This window comes from Anolis carolinensis, unplaced genomic scaffold (genome assembly GCF_035594765.1).
Source record: "Anolis carolinensis isolate JA03-04 unplaced genomic scaffold, rAnoCar3.1.pri scaffold_25, whole genome shotgun sequence".
In the NCBI taxonomy this organism is placed as follows: Eukaryota; Metazoa; Chordata; class Lepidosauria; order Squamata; family Dactyloidae; genus Anolis; species Anolis carolinensis.
In genome coordinates this window covers 601,151-619,137 of record NW_026943834.1, presented here as the reverse complement: position 1 = coordinate 619,137, position 17,987 = coordinate 601,151, and the positions used below count along the sequence as shown (strand labels likewise).

Here is a 17,987-nt window from a genome sequence, read left to right as displayed (position 1 = left end):
TCTGAAATGACTTGAACAATCCTAATCCACAACAACAATCCTAATTAACTTGACTATTTCATTGGCCAGTAGCAGGCCCACACTTTCCATTGAAATCCTGATAGGTTTATGTTGGTTAAAATTGTTTTCATTTTTAAATATTGTATTGTTCTTTCATTGTTGTTGTTGTTGTTGTTGTTGTTTCACTACAAATAAGACGTGTGCAGTATACATAGGAATTTGTATTTTTTTCAAATGATAATTCGGCCCCACAACAGTCTGAAGGATTGTGGACCGGCCCTCTACTTCAAAAGTTTGAGGACCCCTGGAATAGACTATTAGAAGGGAAGGGAGGGAGGGCCTGGTTTTGCCAAACAGGGGGTGATGGCCAGGGAATAGAAGAGTTACACCCTGTTGTTTCTATGCCCAGCTCATACATGTGTGCACAGGGTTCCGTCCTGGGCCTGATTCTGTTCAACATCTTTATTAATGACTTAGATGAAGGGTTAGAAGGCACGATCATAAAGTTTGCAGATGACACCAAATTGAGAGGGGTAGCTAATACTCCAGAAGACAGGAGCAGAATTCAAAACGATCTTGACAGATTAGAGAGATGGGCTGAAACTAACCAAATGAAGTTCAACAGGGACAAATGCAAGATACTCCACTTAGGCAGAAAAAATGAAATGCAAAAAAATACAGAATGGGGGACGCATGGTTCGACAGCAGTACATGTGAAAAAGATCTTGGAGTCCTCGTGGACAACAAGTTAAACATGAGCCTACAATGTGATGCGGCGGCGAAAAAAGCCAATGGGATTTAGGCCTGCATCAATAGGAGTCTAGTGTCTAGGTCCAGGGAAGTCATGCTACCCTTCTATTCTGCCTTGGTCAGACCACACCTAGAATACTTTGTCCAATTCTGGGCACCGCAATTTAAGGGAGACATCGACAAGCTGGAATGTGTCCAGAGGAGGGCGACTAAAATGATCAAGGGTCTGGAAAACAAGCCCTATGAGGAATGGCTTAAAGAGCTAAGCATGTTTAGCCTGCAAAAGAGAAGTCTGAGAGGAGACATGATGATGGCAATGTATAAATATGTGAGGCGAAGTCATAGGGAGGAGGGAGCAAGCTTGTCTTCTGCTGCCCTAGAGACTAGGATGCGGAACAACAGCTTCAAATTGCAGGAAAGGAGATTCCACCTGAACATTAAGAACTTCCTCACTGTGAAAGCTGTTCAGCAGTGGAACTCTCTGCCCGGAGTGTGGTGGAGGCTCCTTCTTTGGAGGCTTTTAAGCAGAGGCTGGATAACCATCTGTTGGGAATGCTATGAGTGGGATTTTCCTGCTTCTTGGCAAGGGGTTGGACTGGCTGATCCACAAGGTCTCTTCCAACTCCACAATTCTATGATTTTGTTATTATAATTTATGGATGTGCCTGTATCTCTTATAAGGGTTTGGTTTAACCTCCACTTTGCTAGTAAAATGGAATTACTGTGTTGTGAAATGATGAGTGTCTAAAAATATGTCACCAACATGAAATGATTGGGAAATGTTTTATGTGTTTCAAAATCCATGTTATGCATGAATGGATAACATGTGTTACGTACATTCATGAGCATTCCTTATCCAAAATGCTTAGAACCAGGAGGGCTTCGGGTTAACACACATATAGTATCTTTGCAAACCATGACATGGATGGCCCTTGGACACAGTATTCCAGGTGTGGTCTGACCAAGGAAGAATAGAAGGGAAGCATGTCTTCCCTGGATCTAAACACTAGTATGGAAACACAACATAGCTCATTAAACCTTTCATTTATATTATTTTAAATGTGATTTATTGCTTATTTTACATAAATTCAGAGGTTTCTCATTATGTTTGCGTGGCACACCTAAGATGCTGAGACACACATTTTGGAAAGCTCTGACATAAAACGATGATGATGATGATGATGATGATGATGATGATGATGATTCCAAGGTTAAAGTGTCCAGAAGATATCTTTCTAGCATTCCTCCAACACCATTCAAATTTAAGAAAATTATTCTTTACAGCTTTTAGACTCAGCCAGCATAGCCACCTCTTGGTTTTGGGAATTGTGGTCCAAAAATTAACTAATTTCAAGCCATTTAGAACTTATCATTTCAAGCAATTTAGAATTTTAAAATGGCAAGGACATGCTGTGCTGGAGAGAAAATGAGTTATACATGCAAAAACCTGATCTTAAAATATAAATGAAGAAGTATGTTCAACATGTGGGTGAAATCTCAATTTAATAAGTCCATGTTGTATTTTTGCTGTACGTACTTCTGCAGACAAACTTTCCATCCTGGTGTTATTCTCTCAATGCTATAGAATTGTGGGATTTATAGTTTCTTGGCAACTGACAGTGAAAGTTGACTCTCTCACAAAACTACAAATCCTCAAATTGTGCAGTTAGTACAGAGCCACCAGTTAAACTGGTGTTGAAGTGTAGCCACAGAGTGCTTCTACACTGCAGAATAAACACAGTTTGACACCTCTTTGGACCGCTATGGCTCAATACCAGGTGGTATTTCAGCAGGCCAACCCAGACAGTCTTAAAACTCAATACTCAATACCAGCAGGCCTACCCAGACAGTCTTTCATAGCCTTGAGCCATGGCAGTTTAAAGTAGTGCTAGACTGCATTAATTCTACAGTACAGACACACCCTATAATCATGCAACTCATTTCAAAGTTATACATGGGAGCTGTAGTCTGCTGAAACTGACTATACAAGGAAAGTTTTGTAAAACTACAAATGCCCTGATACCATAGCAGTCAGCCAGGCCAATCAAAGGGTGTCCAATTGTTATACTCCTGCAGATTGGTTTCCACTCTTCCTCAGTCTGCCAGGGTTTAACATGGCGCTGCCTTGCCCAATCCAAAACCACCATCCCCTGCGTGGACCCGCCTTCGCCGCGCCTGCCAGCCAATAGGAAGGGCCGTATCCAATCGTTGCCGAAGCACTTTTGGCAGCCATTTTAGAGACTGGAGAGTCCTTCGCGAGGGCTGGATGTGGGCGGAGGCTTGAGGGCCTTGTTCTTGTCGCGAATACCTTCGAGGTCTCTGGCGAGCGGTTTGTGGGGAAGGAGGTTATTTATCCCTAGGCCTCCCCTTGTGCCGCTGGTGGCGCCTATTTTGAGTTTATACTACAGTAGAGTCTCACTTATCCAACACTCGCTTATCCAACGTTCTGGATTATCCAACACATTTTTGTAGTCAATGTTTTCAATATATCACGATATTTTGGTGCGAAATTCATAAATACAGTAATTACTACGTAGTATTACTGCGTATTGAACTACTTTTTCTGCCAGATTTGTTGTATAACATGATGTTTTGGTGCTTAATTTGTAAAATCATAACTTAATTTGATGTTTAATAGGCTTCTCCTGAATCTCTCCTTACTATCCAACATATTCGCTTATCCAACGTTCTGCCGGCCCGTTTATGTTGGATAAGTGAGACTCTACTGTAGTAATATTGCTGCCCTAGGTGTTCCCGCTGAGGGAAGCAGTTGCCAGGCTCTCTGCATCACCCATTATTATTTTTTAACCTCCGACATTAATTTATACCAGTAGAGTTGCTCTCTAGAGGCTCTTGTTTTTGTGTGCCTTCTTGGGTGCATCTGCACTGCAGAATGAAGGCAGTTTGGAACCACTTTTAACTGCTTCGACCCAAGGCTATGGAATCATGGGATTTGTAGTTCTTTGATAGAGGAAATCAAGGGCTTTTCCACACAGACATATAATGCAGAATATCAAGGCAGGTAATCCACAATATCTGCATTGATCTGGGTTATCTGAGTTCACACTGCCTTATAATCCAGTTCAGTGTGGATTTTATTCAGCTGTGTGGAAAGAGCCAAAAATAATCCGTTGGGAGTCCCACCCTTTAGCAATAATATACGTAGTAATATATAATACTAACATTGTTCTATACAAATAATATAATACACTGTATATACATTTAATATTGATAATATTATAATGTAATACAATATAATACTAATAATACAATATAATAATTATATGTTATATAGTACATGTAATGTTACTAATAATATTGCAGTATAGTGGTATAGTACAATATAGTAATGTATAATACTAATATTGTGCTATGCTAATAATATAATATCTATATATATAAAAGAGTGATGGCATCAGGGCAGTGGACAAAACAACAAAACTACAGGCCCCACAACCCCGAAATTTGACAACACAACCCATCATCCACGCCTCTAGGGTGATACAACAAAAAGAAAAGAAAAATAAAGTCCTAATTAGAGGGAGAGCAATAATTGTTTTTATCCAATTGCTGCCAGTTTAGAGGGCTAATCTCTGCCCACTTCGTTGCCTAGCAACCAAGGGACAGCCAGGTTTCAGTTAGGGGACAGGCAAATTTAGGCCTCACTTAGACTTCTTCCACAGATTATCTAATTTGCACTGGATTATATGGCAGTGTAGACTCAAGGTCCTTCCACACAGCTATATAACCCATTTATAATCTTATATTATCTGCTTTGCACTGGATTATCTTGACTCCACACTGCCATATAATCCACTTCAGTGTGCATTTTATACAACTGTGAAGAAAGGGCCTCATATAATCCAGTTCTGAGCAGATAATATAAGATTAGAAATATACAGTAGACTCTCACTTATCCAACATAAACAGGCCGGCAGGATAAGTAAATATATTGGATAATAAGAAGGGATTCAGGAAAAGCTGATTAAACATCAAATTAGGTAATCGTTATACAAATTAAGCACCAAAACATCATATTATACAACAAATTTGACAGAAAAAGTAGTTCCATGCGCAGTAATGCTATGTAGTAATTACAGTAGAGTCTCACTTATCCAACACTCGCTTATCCAACGTTCTGGATTATCCAACGCATTTTTGTAGTCAATGTTTTCAATATATCGTGATATTTTGGTGCTAAATTCATAAATACAGTAATTACTACATAGCATTACTGCGTATTGAACTACTTTTTCTGCCAAATTTGTTGTCTAACATGATGTTTTGGTGTTTCATTTGTAAAATCATAACCTAATTTGATATTTAATAGGCTTTTCCTTAACGCCTCCTTATTATCCAACATATTCGGTTATCCAACATTTTGCCAGCCCACTTATGTTGGATAAGTGAGACTCTACTGTACTGTATTTACAAATTTGCCAGTAAAATATCACAATGAATTTGAAACACTGACTACAAAAACATTGATTATGAAAAGGCAGACTGTGTTGGATAATCCAGAACATTGTATAAGCGAATGTTGGATAAGTGAGATTCTACTTTGATATGAAATAATTTCTAGGATAGAATAATGCAGAACAATATAATCTCTAAAACCAGGACAGTAATAAAGAAATAAAGAAAGTAAATAAAGCAAGGAAATTGGAAATTCCACAAAGGAAACAATCAGGGCCAGCTAACACCTCCCAAGAAAGGATTCTTCCAGAAAGGAAGCTGAGAAGGCAGTGAAGCACTATGTATTACCAAAGTCATTATTTATTACTATCATTACTATCCTTACTATTATTATTATTATTATTATTAGTGTGTTGCGGTCAACCGTGAAAATGAATACAATCTGGCTCCAAGTATTCAAAAACACTAAAATCAGAATATAAAAAAATTAATGTGGTATAATAAAACAGAACAATACAATCTCTAAAATCAGAACACTAAATAAAGAACAACACTCTGAAAATAGGGGAATTCCACACAGAAAACAATCAGGGCCAGCTAACACCTCCCAACAAAGGATTCCCATCATCAAAGTCTGGCCAATCCTCTGTTTTCTCAGGGCCACAGACAGTAGAAGCATATAAAATATCGCAAACAACACCACTCTGAAAACAAGGTAATTCCAGACAGGAAACAATCAGGGCCAGCTAACACCTCCCAACAAACAAATCACTCAGGGAGGAAACAGCTAGGCTTTAAATCTACAAGGCCATTACATCCTAATCATTTTTCCTAATTGCAGCATTCATACTTGCCTCCAACAGACAAAAAAAAAAACAATCAGAAATATTGCATATTCACAACCTTTAGGAAATAATGGCCCCTGATGGCACAGCATGTTAAAGCGCTGAGCTGCTGAACTTCTGGACCGAAAGGCCGCAGTTTTCAATTGGGGGAACTGACAGAGCCCCCACTGTTAGCCCCAGCTTCTGCCAACCCAGAAGTTCAAAAACATGTAAATGTGAGTGCATCAATAGGTACTGCTCCGGTGGGAAGGTAACGCCGCTCCATGCAGTCATCCCACATGACCTTGGAGGAGTCTACGGACAACGACGGCTCCGGCTTAGAAATGGAGATGAGCACCAACCCCCAGAATCATACATGACTGGGCTTAATGTCAGAGGAAAACGTTTACCCTTTACCTTAACTACCACCAATTCCTCAATACTTTATTTCCCATACCACCATTCTTCGCCACAGCAACGCGTGGCCGGGCACAGCTAGTATTGTATATACGTATAACTTGTAAACCGCTCAGAGTCCCCTTTGGGGTGAGAAGGGCGGGATATAAATAAAGACCTTGTAAAACTACAACTCCCATGACAACATTACATTCAGCCATCGCAGCTAAGATGATGTCAGACTGCATTAATTTCAGTGCATATCGGGCATTGGCAAACTTCGGCCCTCCAGGTGTTTTGGATTTCAACACCCACAATTCCTAACAGCTGGTAGGCTATTAGGAATTGTGGGAGTTCAAATCTAAAACATCTAGAGGGTCGAAATTTGCCCGTGCTTAGTGTAGATGGCACTCCCAAGTTGTGTGAAATTCCCTTTCTGTGTTCCTGTCTGACTGCTCAAGTCCCTTGATATACAGTGGTATAGTAAAATGGTGTCCCTTATAAAAATGGCAAAATTAAGTTTTAAGTTTCGCTTTTGGAGATTTGTTTTCCTTTGGAATATTTTCAAGCAATGGATGCAAAATCCATGGTTACAGAGGGCCAGCTGTGTTTAATCTCTCTCCCATCTTCTGATCCTCAACACTGGATTTCTCAACACAGGGTTCCATGGACTCCTTGGGAGTCTATGGAAAGATTTCAGGGGGTCTGTGAGCTTGAATTGAAAATAATAACTTTATTATCTTTGTAAAATGTAATTTTGAATAATCCTAAACTTTAATTGAAAGACATTCCGATGTATGCCATAAAATTATCTGCTACTACATTCTCAGAGGGCTTTGTTGTTTTCATTTGACTGGCAAAACTTAGGGTCTGTAGGAAAAAAATGGTTAAGAACCCCTGCCCTAGATAAAAATGCAGGATAACCTTTAATAAGCTCCTTTTAGATCTGCAACATCAGGAAGACATTTTTTAAAATGTATGCTTTGAAAATTAGAAACTATTTAAACTATAAAAATTATAAGGTGTTACATTTAAATCATAGCGATGAGACCTTAATATTAAAACATTCCAAAATTTTCAAAATACTGCTGTCTGATTTATTCATGAAATATCTGCAATTAAATCAGAGTACTGTCATTACATGTAAATGATCAATGGGGTGACAGATGTCGCAGCCAGATCGCCCTCACATCCACATGTAAATGAAGCATACCTGTAGCCTGTAATGGGATTTCAAATTACTCACAGACTTATGGTGACTCCATGAATTTTGCAGCGTTTTCTTAGGTAAGGAATATTTCAGAGGTGGCTTTGCCAGTTCTTTCCTCTGAAGAAAAGCTTACAGCACCTAGTATTCATTGGTAGTCTCTCATCCAAGTAGAAAGCAGGACTGACCCATCTTAGTTTCCAGTTTAAGATGTGATGCCTTTGAGCATGCAAACTTAGAAAAAAGCAAAAATACATCTCAAAATATCTATTGATAATTTTTATAAAGCCTAAATCCCACATGTGTGCGTATACCTTTAAATCACTTGTTGACTTAGGATGACCCCATGGATTTCATAGTTTCATATAATTAATCCTTTGAACAATAATCATGTATAAATAGTACAAATGGCTATGCTGAAATCCTAGAGCAGCAATGAACTGCTGTAATCTTCTTAGATTGGATTATGTGGCTTGATGCATTGACCAAATTATTTTTTATCTTTGAAATAATTCTGTGGCTTGTTGTGAATATGGACTAAGGGTTAAATAAATACTTATTGAACGGATGCAGAGAACATGCAGTGTCGTGCTAAAATACCCTTTAATCTGGATTGTACCAAAATGAGCTCATTAGAGTTTAGCACTGATAAAAAATAGGCATTTGTACAGCCATGCATCTGAAATGCTGAATCCTGAGGGCATGCTAGTACAAACTGCAGTACTACTTATCCATAACAGAACCTTTTAATCTGCTGTTTCTTTGTTTTGTCTGAATGCTAATTGGTATTAAATTCTGACCAGTTGTATCTCAACATGATTCAGGGATCTTGGTTTATCTTTATTGCCATTTTATAGTCAGATAAACTGTTATTTTAGTGTCACAACGGTGAACATTTGTTTATTTATCTGTATCCTGCCTTTTCGTACTCAGAATGACTCCCAAAGCATCTTAGAACATTTGAAAACTATACAGTACAAAAACAGAGTCAAAGGGCAAATAGCATCCAGAGGAAATGATAGAACCACCTGTGTTAATGTCATCAATGATGGGACCAAATGAATCTTTGTTCTGAAGGTATTTCAGAGGGCAGATTTCCACAACAATGTCTCCATAAATCACAATTCTGCTCATGGCTGTATGTGGAGAACATCGTGTAGTGAAGGCAATGAACCTGCAGGTTCATGTGATAGGTGGTATTTCTTCAAACATCCTCATTTCATGATTATTATTTTTTTGGCTTTTGTAGGTGATAATAGGTGCCTTCAGTTGTGTCTAGAATCTAATGAAGTTCAAATAAATGAGAGCAGAAAATGTATATGTGTAGTGGGGTAGGGATGGGGCAGTGGAAGGAGAACTTTGTTGTTCCACTGTACATCATTTGTTTCTGCAAATACTGTCCATGTCCCCCCTTTCCTCAGAAGTGTTTTCCCTGGGTTTCAATTCAGGCAAAGAAAAACTGATACAATATATCCAGGGGAGATATTTTCAGGAAAGTGGGTAAGTGAATCCAAGCAATACTGACTCCTGTTTTGCTGGCAGTTTTATGATGTTGTAAATTAGTTAAATTAGCCTCCCGCATAAAGCGTACCTAAATTTCCCTAATTGACAGATGCAACTGTCTTTCAGCGCTGCATAGGTCAACAGCAAGCCGGGCTATTTAATGGTTGGGGGCTTAACCCGACCCGGGCTTCGAACTCATGATCTCTTGGTCAGTAGTGATTTATTGCAGCTGGTTACTAGCCAGCTGCGCCACAGCCCAGCTTAAGCGGCTGAGGGGGGAAAGGAAAGGGCCTGAGGCTGTTAGGAATGCTGGGAGTTGGAGTCCGAAACACCTGGAGGGCCAAAGTTTGCCCATGCCTGGTGTAGATACACCCTGTGTCACTTCCTACATCATGGTTTACAATGCAAATGTTGTTTCCTGTCTGGGGAATTTGCATTGTAAACCGTGATGTAGGAAGTGACACAGGGTGTATCTACACCAGGCATGGGCAAACTTTGGCCCTCCATGTGTTTCGGACTCCAACTCCCAGCATTCCTAACAGCCTCATAAATGCCATCTAATCTTCTCTTTCCCAGTGACTTTTAAAATATCCTAGTCTCTTTCCCCTCTCACTTTCCTCCTTGGTCTTCAGCTTACTTCAGTTACTGCAAACTGATTAAAGAGCAAAAGTTGTTTGCATTCAGTTAACTCAGGGGAAAAGAAGGGCAGAATTTTGTTCATCCTAATAGTCTCAGGCAAAATACAACAGTCCCTATTTAGTAATAGGACCTCTTAACATGGTCCTTTTAGGCTGCGCCATTTTGCCAGCAATTGCCGGTGAAAGAGAAAGGGTTTGTGGCTGCATGGGGTGCCCCATGTGCCCTCCCTCCTTCCCCCATCATACAGTGGGGATGGGACAGGGTGCAACATGCTCCAACAGAGAGCTCTGGCGTGGACTGGTCCATGAGGTCACGAAGAGTCGAAAACAACTGAACAAGTGAGACGACGACAACGACAACCTGGACAAGCAACAGCAGCTGAGGCCTATGAGCAATTGCTAGATGTCCAAAAGGTGTTTCCTCTATCCGCAATATATGCCTTCCTAAATTCATTTTTTAAGAGTCTAGTTCGATGCCCTAAGCATTCCTGGTTGTTTAAAACTAGCTACATTTCAATTTGTCATAATTATTCTGGGCCAATGGAATAGTAGGGACACAGTTTTAAATACTAGTCAGACCCAGCGATACACAGAAAAATGCATACTGGGAGAATTAAGAGCATGTTGCTTCTTTCAACATTCAGCTTCAACTAATTTTCTCATTGGGGATGCTGAATGTTGAAAGAAGCAACATGCTCTTTCTTATACTTATTATGACTTCTGCACATTGCTTGTGTGCTCACTATTCCATCTATGATTAAGCTGATTTATGCTGTGACCTTTCCCCAATAAAAGTTTAGTAAAACTGTACAGAATCTTAAAATAATTTTGATAACCATCACTTATTTGAAATCCTTTGGAACATTGCAGGCGTCATGCTTCCTAATATAGTACAGTGATGGTTCTGTTGAATATTCAGTAGTCTGATAATCTACAATTTCTCGTAAATTAGCCGATCAAGGCATTCTCTGATAATAATACCCAATTACAAGATTTTCTGACACTGAAATAGCAAAACTACACAGCTGATCCACAAGTGAAGGTGAATCGCCATTTTCTATATTTAGACAGTATTTAGACACTATTTTTTATTTGGAATAATTATATTTCTCATATTTTTCTAATGTAGTAACATTATTTCAAGAAAGAGCCAATTTTCAATAACTCTTGATAAAAGATGAGCCCAAAATTGGATTAAAACCCATTTAAGCAAAAACTGCAGGGCAGCTACTCCCTTATTAACAGCACACACCTCACAAATATGCAGAGCATCTCAAAAATTATGTAAATTCTTTAACAGTTAATCATGGAATCATAACATTGGAGGAGACCACAATAGCCATTTAGCCCAATCCCATACAGGAATAAATAAACAAAACAGAGGCCATCTAGCCTCTGTTTAAAAACCACTGAATCAGGAGACCCCACCAGCCTGTCAGAACCCTGCTACTAGAGCCTGGATGTGGCTCTGAGTTTCAGGGTCACTGACATTGATAAGACACCTGCGGCTCAGGACTTGGAGAAGAAACGGCTGCTGGACTTGGCGGGGAATTTGCGCGGGGTTTTACTGAGCGGGAAGAGACTGTTCAAATGAGGGGGAGGGTATATAAAGGAGGGTTGGCCGTAGTATCCCATTCTTGGCTTTTCTGATGTTCATGTTTCCTACAGTAAAAGTTTCTGGTGATATCACAGAGAGTCTCGTGTGTTCATTCAGGAGCGGCTGTGGTGAGCTGACACTAAGCCAAGAAATCGGACACCATCCCGCTGTAGCGGTGAGGTGTAACATGCAAGTGGAGGATGAAGAGCTCTTGGGCGCAGGAGGAGGAAGGTCGGAAAGGGCCACTCCCGAGCCGGACGCTGAGTTCCACCAGCTGGCGGCCCTGGCGTCATCCACCGCTTATGCCCAGCCAAATGGGGTAACCCAGAGGCGCGGAGTGGTGCGGGGAGATAGCACCGGAGGAGAGGAAGGTTCACCTTCCCCAGGCCCGCAAAGGATGGTGTTTCTGGAGGAGAGGATGTCGGCGATGGAGACCACCCTGGCAGTGATGTCGAGGGCGATGGAGCGCCTGGCAGTTTTGGCGGAGCCGGAGAGAGGAAGGGAACTTCGGGCTAGCTCAATGTGGGACGTGAGCATGGGAAGCAGCCAGGGCTTTGCAGACCTCCCAGCACCGAAGGGAAGGGAAATGCGAAAGGAGCCCGGTGCCCGGCCCAAGATCCAAACAAGCCTGACGCGGGTGGAGGAGAGTGACGACGAAGGGGAAAAGCCTCCGAGAATCCCGGCTACGCTCCCAACTGAGACCCTGGTGCCCCTGGCGAATGCCGGGCGTGGCACAGGGCCAAGAGAAGCAGCAGCGGGGCCCACTGGTCCGCAAGGGGGCTTGCGACGGGCGGAGAATTGGGGATTGCCACCACAGGGACCCCTACCAAGACGAGAGGAACTAAGGATCGAGTTTGGGGGAGAGTCCTCTGAACTGGATTTTTTCCTGACCACGGTGAGGGGCTATATGGAGGACAATGCTCACACTTTTAGAACGGAATCCAGCCGGGTACGGGCCATTGGTGCAGTGTTGAAGAGGGGAGCGGCCAGCTGGTACGTTCAACTGCACGCGCGGCGCGACCCATGTCTGGGGTCACTCCGACGCTTTATGGGGGCCCTGGAGACCCGTTTCCGAGATCCACTGGAGCAGATCCGGGCGAGGGAGAAGTTGAAGACCGTCTCCCAGGGGCAGAGATCGGTATCTGAGTATGCGGAGGAGTTCCAATGCCTCGCTGAAAAGGTGCCGGAATGGTCTGCAGTGACAAAGATAGAACTCTTCAAAGAGGGTCTCAGGCGGGAGATCCTCTCCTGGGCGGTGCATCGTGATGAGCCTGACACACTGCGCGGATGGATTCAGCTGGCGGGGCGCATCGAGACATCGCTGGCCCAGGCGAGGAGGCACCGAGGAGGGCTACAGCAGCGGCCGCAGATGAAAGAGGGGAGCCGGAAGGAGGGATCAACCCCAGCCGGGAGGAGAACGGAGCCGACAGGGAACGTGAGCACCAGCAGGAGGGGCTGCTTCGTGTGCGGCCGTTTGGGCCACAGGGCTGCCGAGTGCTGGCAGAGAAAAGGGGAAGGCGGAGGCCCGCCCAAACCAAGAGCCGTGGCAGGGAAACGCGCCGAGGAAGAACCACCGATGAGGCACCACTCGGGGGGGTTGGTAAGTCAGGACAAAGCCATGATAGTGGTCCCCATTCAGCTTGAAAGTGGCAGCAAACAAGCAACCTGCAAAGCATTTGTGGATTGTGGATGTTCCAGGAACATCATCTCCCCTGAATTAGCCGAGGGATTGGGATGCGAAAGAACGAACCTAGAATCCCCAATAGCTTTTTCGCAGTTGGACGGATCCACAGCATCGGGATCATTAGCTAAGTACAGTGCCGAAGATGTAAAGTGTAAGATAGGGAGTTGGGAAGGAAAGGTATCATTTGTGATATCACAAATAGCCAGCTATAATGTTATACTAGGCATGCCATGGCTGGGGCAGGCCAACCCGCAAATCAACTGGGAGGATAAGAGCATGATCTTCAGGATGAAGTTGGAAGAAGGGAGCCAGGAAGTGGAGAGGGAGCCGGGGAAAAGGGGGGAGGAAGACTCTATCAGGATAGCAGAACTGGCAGATAAATTACCCCCAGAGTATCGGGATTTTGTGGACGTATTTGATGAGAAGGAAGCAGACAGTTTCCCACCGAAGCGGAGAGTTGAAGTGAAGATAGAGCTAGTCCCAGGAGCAGAGCTTCCCAAGGCAAAAATATACCCAATGTCGGCTAGGGAAAAGGAGGAACTGAGAAAATACATTGATAAAAACCTAGCGAGGGGTTTCATAGAGCCTTCAAATTCCCCTTTAGGGGCGCCTGTGTTGTTCAGGCGGAAAAAGGACCAAACGCTGAGGCTCTGCATTGACTACAGGGGCCTGAATGCAATCAGTTCTGTAAATAAATACCCCCTACCCTTAGTGAAGGACTTGATCGCCCAGTTATCGGAGGGACAGATATTCACTAAATTGGACTTAATTGAAGCGTACCATAAATTGCAGATCAAACCAGAGGACAGGTGGAAGACGGCCTTCTCCTGTGCATTCGGATTATTCAATTATCGTGTGCTCCCCTTCGGTTTGTGCGGCGGAGGTGCCGCGTTCATGCAATTAATCAACGAAGTGTTGCATCCATTGTTGTACAAGGGAGTCTTTGTTTTTTTAGATGACATATTGATAATATCTCGGACTAAGGAGCAACACATAGAACTAGTCAGGGAAGTCCTGCAAAAGTTGAGAGAAGCAAAACTGTATGCGAAGCTTGCCAAGTGCGAGTTCAATAAAGACCAGATAGACTTTCTGGGGTATAGGATTTCCTCCCAGGGAGTGGCGATGGACCCTGCGAAGGTAGAAGACGTGAGGGGGTGGGAAGCCCCCAAAACACGGAAGCAGCTGCAATCCTTCCTAGGGTTCGCAAACTTCTATAGAACATTTATCAAGGACTTTGCGCGCCTCACTTTGCCATTAACGGATTTGTTAAAGACTAAAGGCAGGGGAGAAACAGCCAAAGTGAAGGCCCCAGGGGCCAAACTGACCTGGACAATAGAATGCCAGGAAGCTTTCGAAGCCCTTAAAAAGCGTTTTACTGAGGAGCCTGTCCTACAGCACCCGGATATGTCTAAAGCCTTTGTATTACATTGCGATGCGTCAGACCGGGCATATGGGGCAGTTCTGCTACAGAAAGACGAGGGGGGGAACCTGAAGCCATGTGGCTATCTGTCAAAAAAGTTTAGCGATACAGAAAAAAACTGGCCGATTTGGGAGAGAGAAGCCTTAGCGATTCTAAAAGCACTAGAGTGCTGGAGACACTTTCTGGAAGGAAGTGGAACACCGTTTGAGGTGTGGACTGATCATAGAAATTTACAGTATCTAAGATCCCCTCGTAAACTATCGGCGAAGCAAATTAGATGGGCCCAATATTTCAGCCGTTTTGATTTCAGACTCAGATTCTTCCAGGGGAAACATAACATACTCGCTGACGCTCTCTCTCGGATGCCTCAGCACGGGGGAGGAATTCAGGAATCTGAAGGGAGCCTATTCCTAGATAAGCAATGGGGCCTGGCAGTACTAACTCGAGCACAAGCGGCCAAAGAAAACAAACGTACTGCCATTTCCACGGGGGGAGGAGAAATATGGGAGGAAGAGTTGAAGCGAGCGTATGGAATGGACAAATGGTTACAAACTAACAAAGAAAAGGGAGAATTGTGTGGGGATTTGGTGTTTGTAAATAAGAAATTGTATATTCCTGAATGTTTAAGACGAGAAATGTTAAGGAAGTACCATGATAACAAAGGTGCGGGTCATCTAGGCCCCACCAGGACTATTAAACTGTTGGCCAAACAATGCTGGTGGCCCGGAATGAGGAAAGACGCCAGGGGGTACGTCACGCAGTGTGAATTATGTGCAGAGGGAAAAACACCACCGGGGAAGCCCCAGGGGCTATTGCAGAAGGTGGTGGAGCCCATGAGGCCATGGGAATGCGTAGCCATGGATTTTGTAGGCGAACTACCCCCCAGCAGAGGCCACAGATACATTTGGACAATATTGGACCTATTCTCAAAACAGGCACACTTTGTGGCCCTGCCAAAACTCCCTTCAGCTGAAAAACTTGCTGATTTGTATGTGAAGCATGTATATCGCCTACATGGGTGTCCCGACAAAATAATTAGCGACCGGGGAGTCCAATTTACTGCAAAATTTTGGGGAAAATTCTTACAGCTGTTAGGAGCAGAAAGGAACCTGAGCTCGGCCTTTCATCCCGCGACCAACGGGGGGGTCGAACGTACCCAACAGACACTGTGCCAATTCTTAAGGATGTACACCAATTATAGACAGGATGATTGGGCGGACCTTCTACCGTTTGCTGAGATGGCTTTTAACGGGGCCGTACATTCGGCCACAGGTCGTGCCCCATTCGAAATAGTATACGGACAGGAGGTGGCACCTTTCCCCAGGCTACCCGAGTGGAAGGAAGGGGAGGGCCAGACCGACGAGGAATGGCCGGCCAAAATCAAGCAAGGGTGGCAAACCGTGGTAGAGGCATTGCGGGAAACACAAAAGAAGTACAAGCTCTTTGCGGATCGTAGGCGCCGAGAGGGGGACAAATTGGGCGAAGGAGATCTGGTTTGGCTGAGCACAAAAAACCTAAAATTGGGATTCCCATCCAAGAAATTGGCTCCACGCTATATAGGACCATTCAGGGTAGCAAAAAGAATAAACGAAGTGACCTATGAGCTGAGGCTACCCAAGGACCTAGGAAAGGTACACCCGGTATTCCATTGCAGCCTGTTAAAAAAGTATAAAGGAACTCTGGACGGCGGAGAACAATAGTTGTGTTTAATCTTTTCCTTCCAGGATGAAGGGGAGGAGGACGCCATGTCAGAACCCTGCTACTAGAGCCTGGATGTGGCTCTGAGTTTCAGGGTCACTGACATTGATAAGACACCTGCGGCTCAGGACTTGGAGAAGAAACGGCTGCTGGACTTGGCGGGGAATTTGCGCGGGGTTTTACTGAGCGGGAAGAGACTGTTCAAATGAGGGGGAGGGTATATAAAGGAGGGTTGGCCGTAGTATCCCATTCTTGGCTTTTCTGATGTTCATGTTTCCTACAGTAAAAGTTTCTGGTGATATCACAGAGAGTCTCGTGTGTTCATTCAGGAGCGGCTGTGGTGAGCTGACTGTCGAACAGTTCTTAATGTCAGAAGATTTTCCCTAAAGTTTAGGTGGATTCTTCACCTGTCATCTGAATCTGTTACTCCGTAACTTGGGGCTTATCTACCAGCCACATACTTCAAATCGGGCCCAAAGTTGCTTTTGGATGTTTGGACTTCCAGCCCCTTAAAGATGGGGCAAAACTGATTAACTCTATTTTATCCCCTACTAGTAGAAATCAGTGTGAAGAGGCTCAGATTTTAAAAGTGTGCATTTTAAAGAAGAAAGTTTTGTGAATTCACAAAGGCCAGTGCCATTATCCTGTTTTCCCTGTGCCCCAACATATAGGAAAAAGGAGATAAGGGCACCGATCTTCCTTATTGTTTAATGTTGTGAATTGCTGGAGAATTGTTGTGCATTTTGTAGCCCATGATGGTGGGGCCTTAGTCCCCAGAACAGCCGAAAAATAGCTTGCTTTCTCCTCAGTGTGACCTGTTTTCAATTGAATGTCACCACTGGACTTGCCCACATCATACACAGGCTTTCTTGCATGCAAGAAAATCACAACACAGGCACATACAACAAGAGGAAGTCACAGATAAAAAGGAAAGCATAATTAAGAGTTACTAATCTCAAGAAGAAAATTTGCAACCGTCTCACAAAAGAGTTGTTCAGAAGATACGGAATTTTATAGCACCCTTGCCATTGAAAATATTGTGAATTCTTGTATTTCATCCATATCTCAATATATTACATACAAAGAATGGTGAAGTGTTTCAACAGAAACCAAGTCATAAGAGCAAACCCATTTTAGAACGTTCAATGTTTTTATCTCTCCCACCCAAAAGAGCTGATGGCAACACATTACAACTAGTAGTCATCAAAACTCTCCTCTTGGTGGGATTAATCAAAATGCGGAGATAAACTGCCATAACTCCAAGCTCGTATGGATTTAATGATGTGGTAGGGGAACAAGTTGTCTTTGCTGCAAGGCTCTGGACTTCAGGTTTAACATAACCAGCTCTCTAAGCCACTCCTTATTGGGCTTGGCTTTCTTTAATGTCATTAGTATAATTTCATGACACTTCTCTACTACTGGAATCTTTAATCCTGTTAATGGGATATATCTTTTTTGCGGTGTGTGTGTGTGTGGGGGGGGGGGGAGTTTCTGGGTGAATACATTTTTGGGATACCCTGTGTATAGATACGGTTAAGTAATTCTGTAATAAGATGTTTGTACTTTATTTACAAATATAAAAATTAGGTTCCGTTTCCCAATCATTTCCCCTTTCTAACAGCACCCTAATCCCCAACCTGTTAAGTAAGCAAGGGCTGAAGACATAAAAATCAATGCAGTGCTTTGTAAATAAACTACTAACTTCTGGAAATTATAATGGACATCAAGTTAAAAACAATGTGGAATACTGATTAGGAAGGACTTACTCTATCATGATTAATATTGGCATTCATGTAATGAAATTTCAAAAATAAACCTGAAACTATCTTACTTTAAACAAACAAGTAAACAAAT

General features: G+C 43.0%; 1 protein-coding gene and 1 long non-coding RNA gene across 3 annotated transcripts in view; one reads left to right on the top strand and one right to left on the bottom strand.

Annotated features, from left to right (window-relative positions):
* The window catches only part of LOC134292341 (uncharacterized), a 62,024-nt gene that overhangs the window by 807 nt on the left and 43,230 nt on the right, over nucleotides 1–17,987 (top strand). The gene's annotated exons all lie outside the window — the stretch shown is intronic.
* LOC100559465 (thyroid transcription factor 1-associated protein 26) overlaps nucleotides 1–17,987 on the bottom strand; it is a 94,054-nt gene that overhangs the window by 72,786 nt on the left and 3,281 nt on the right. The gene's annotated exons all lie outside the window — the stretch shown is intronic.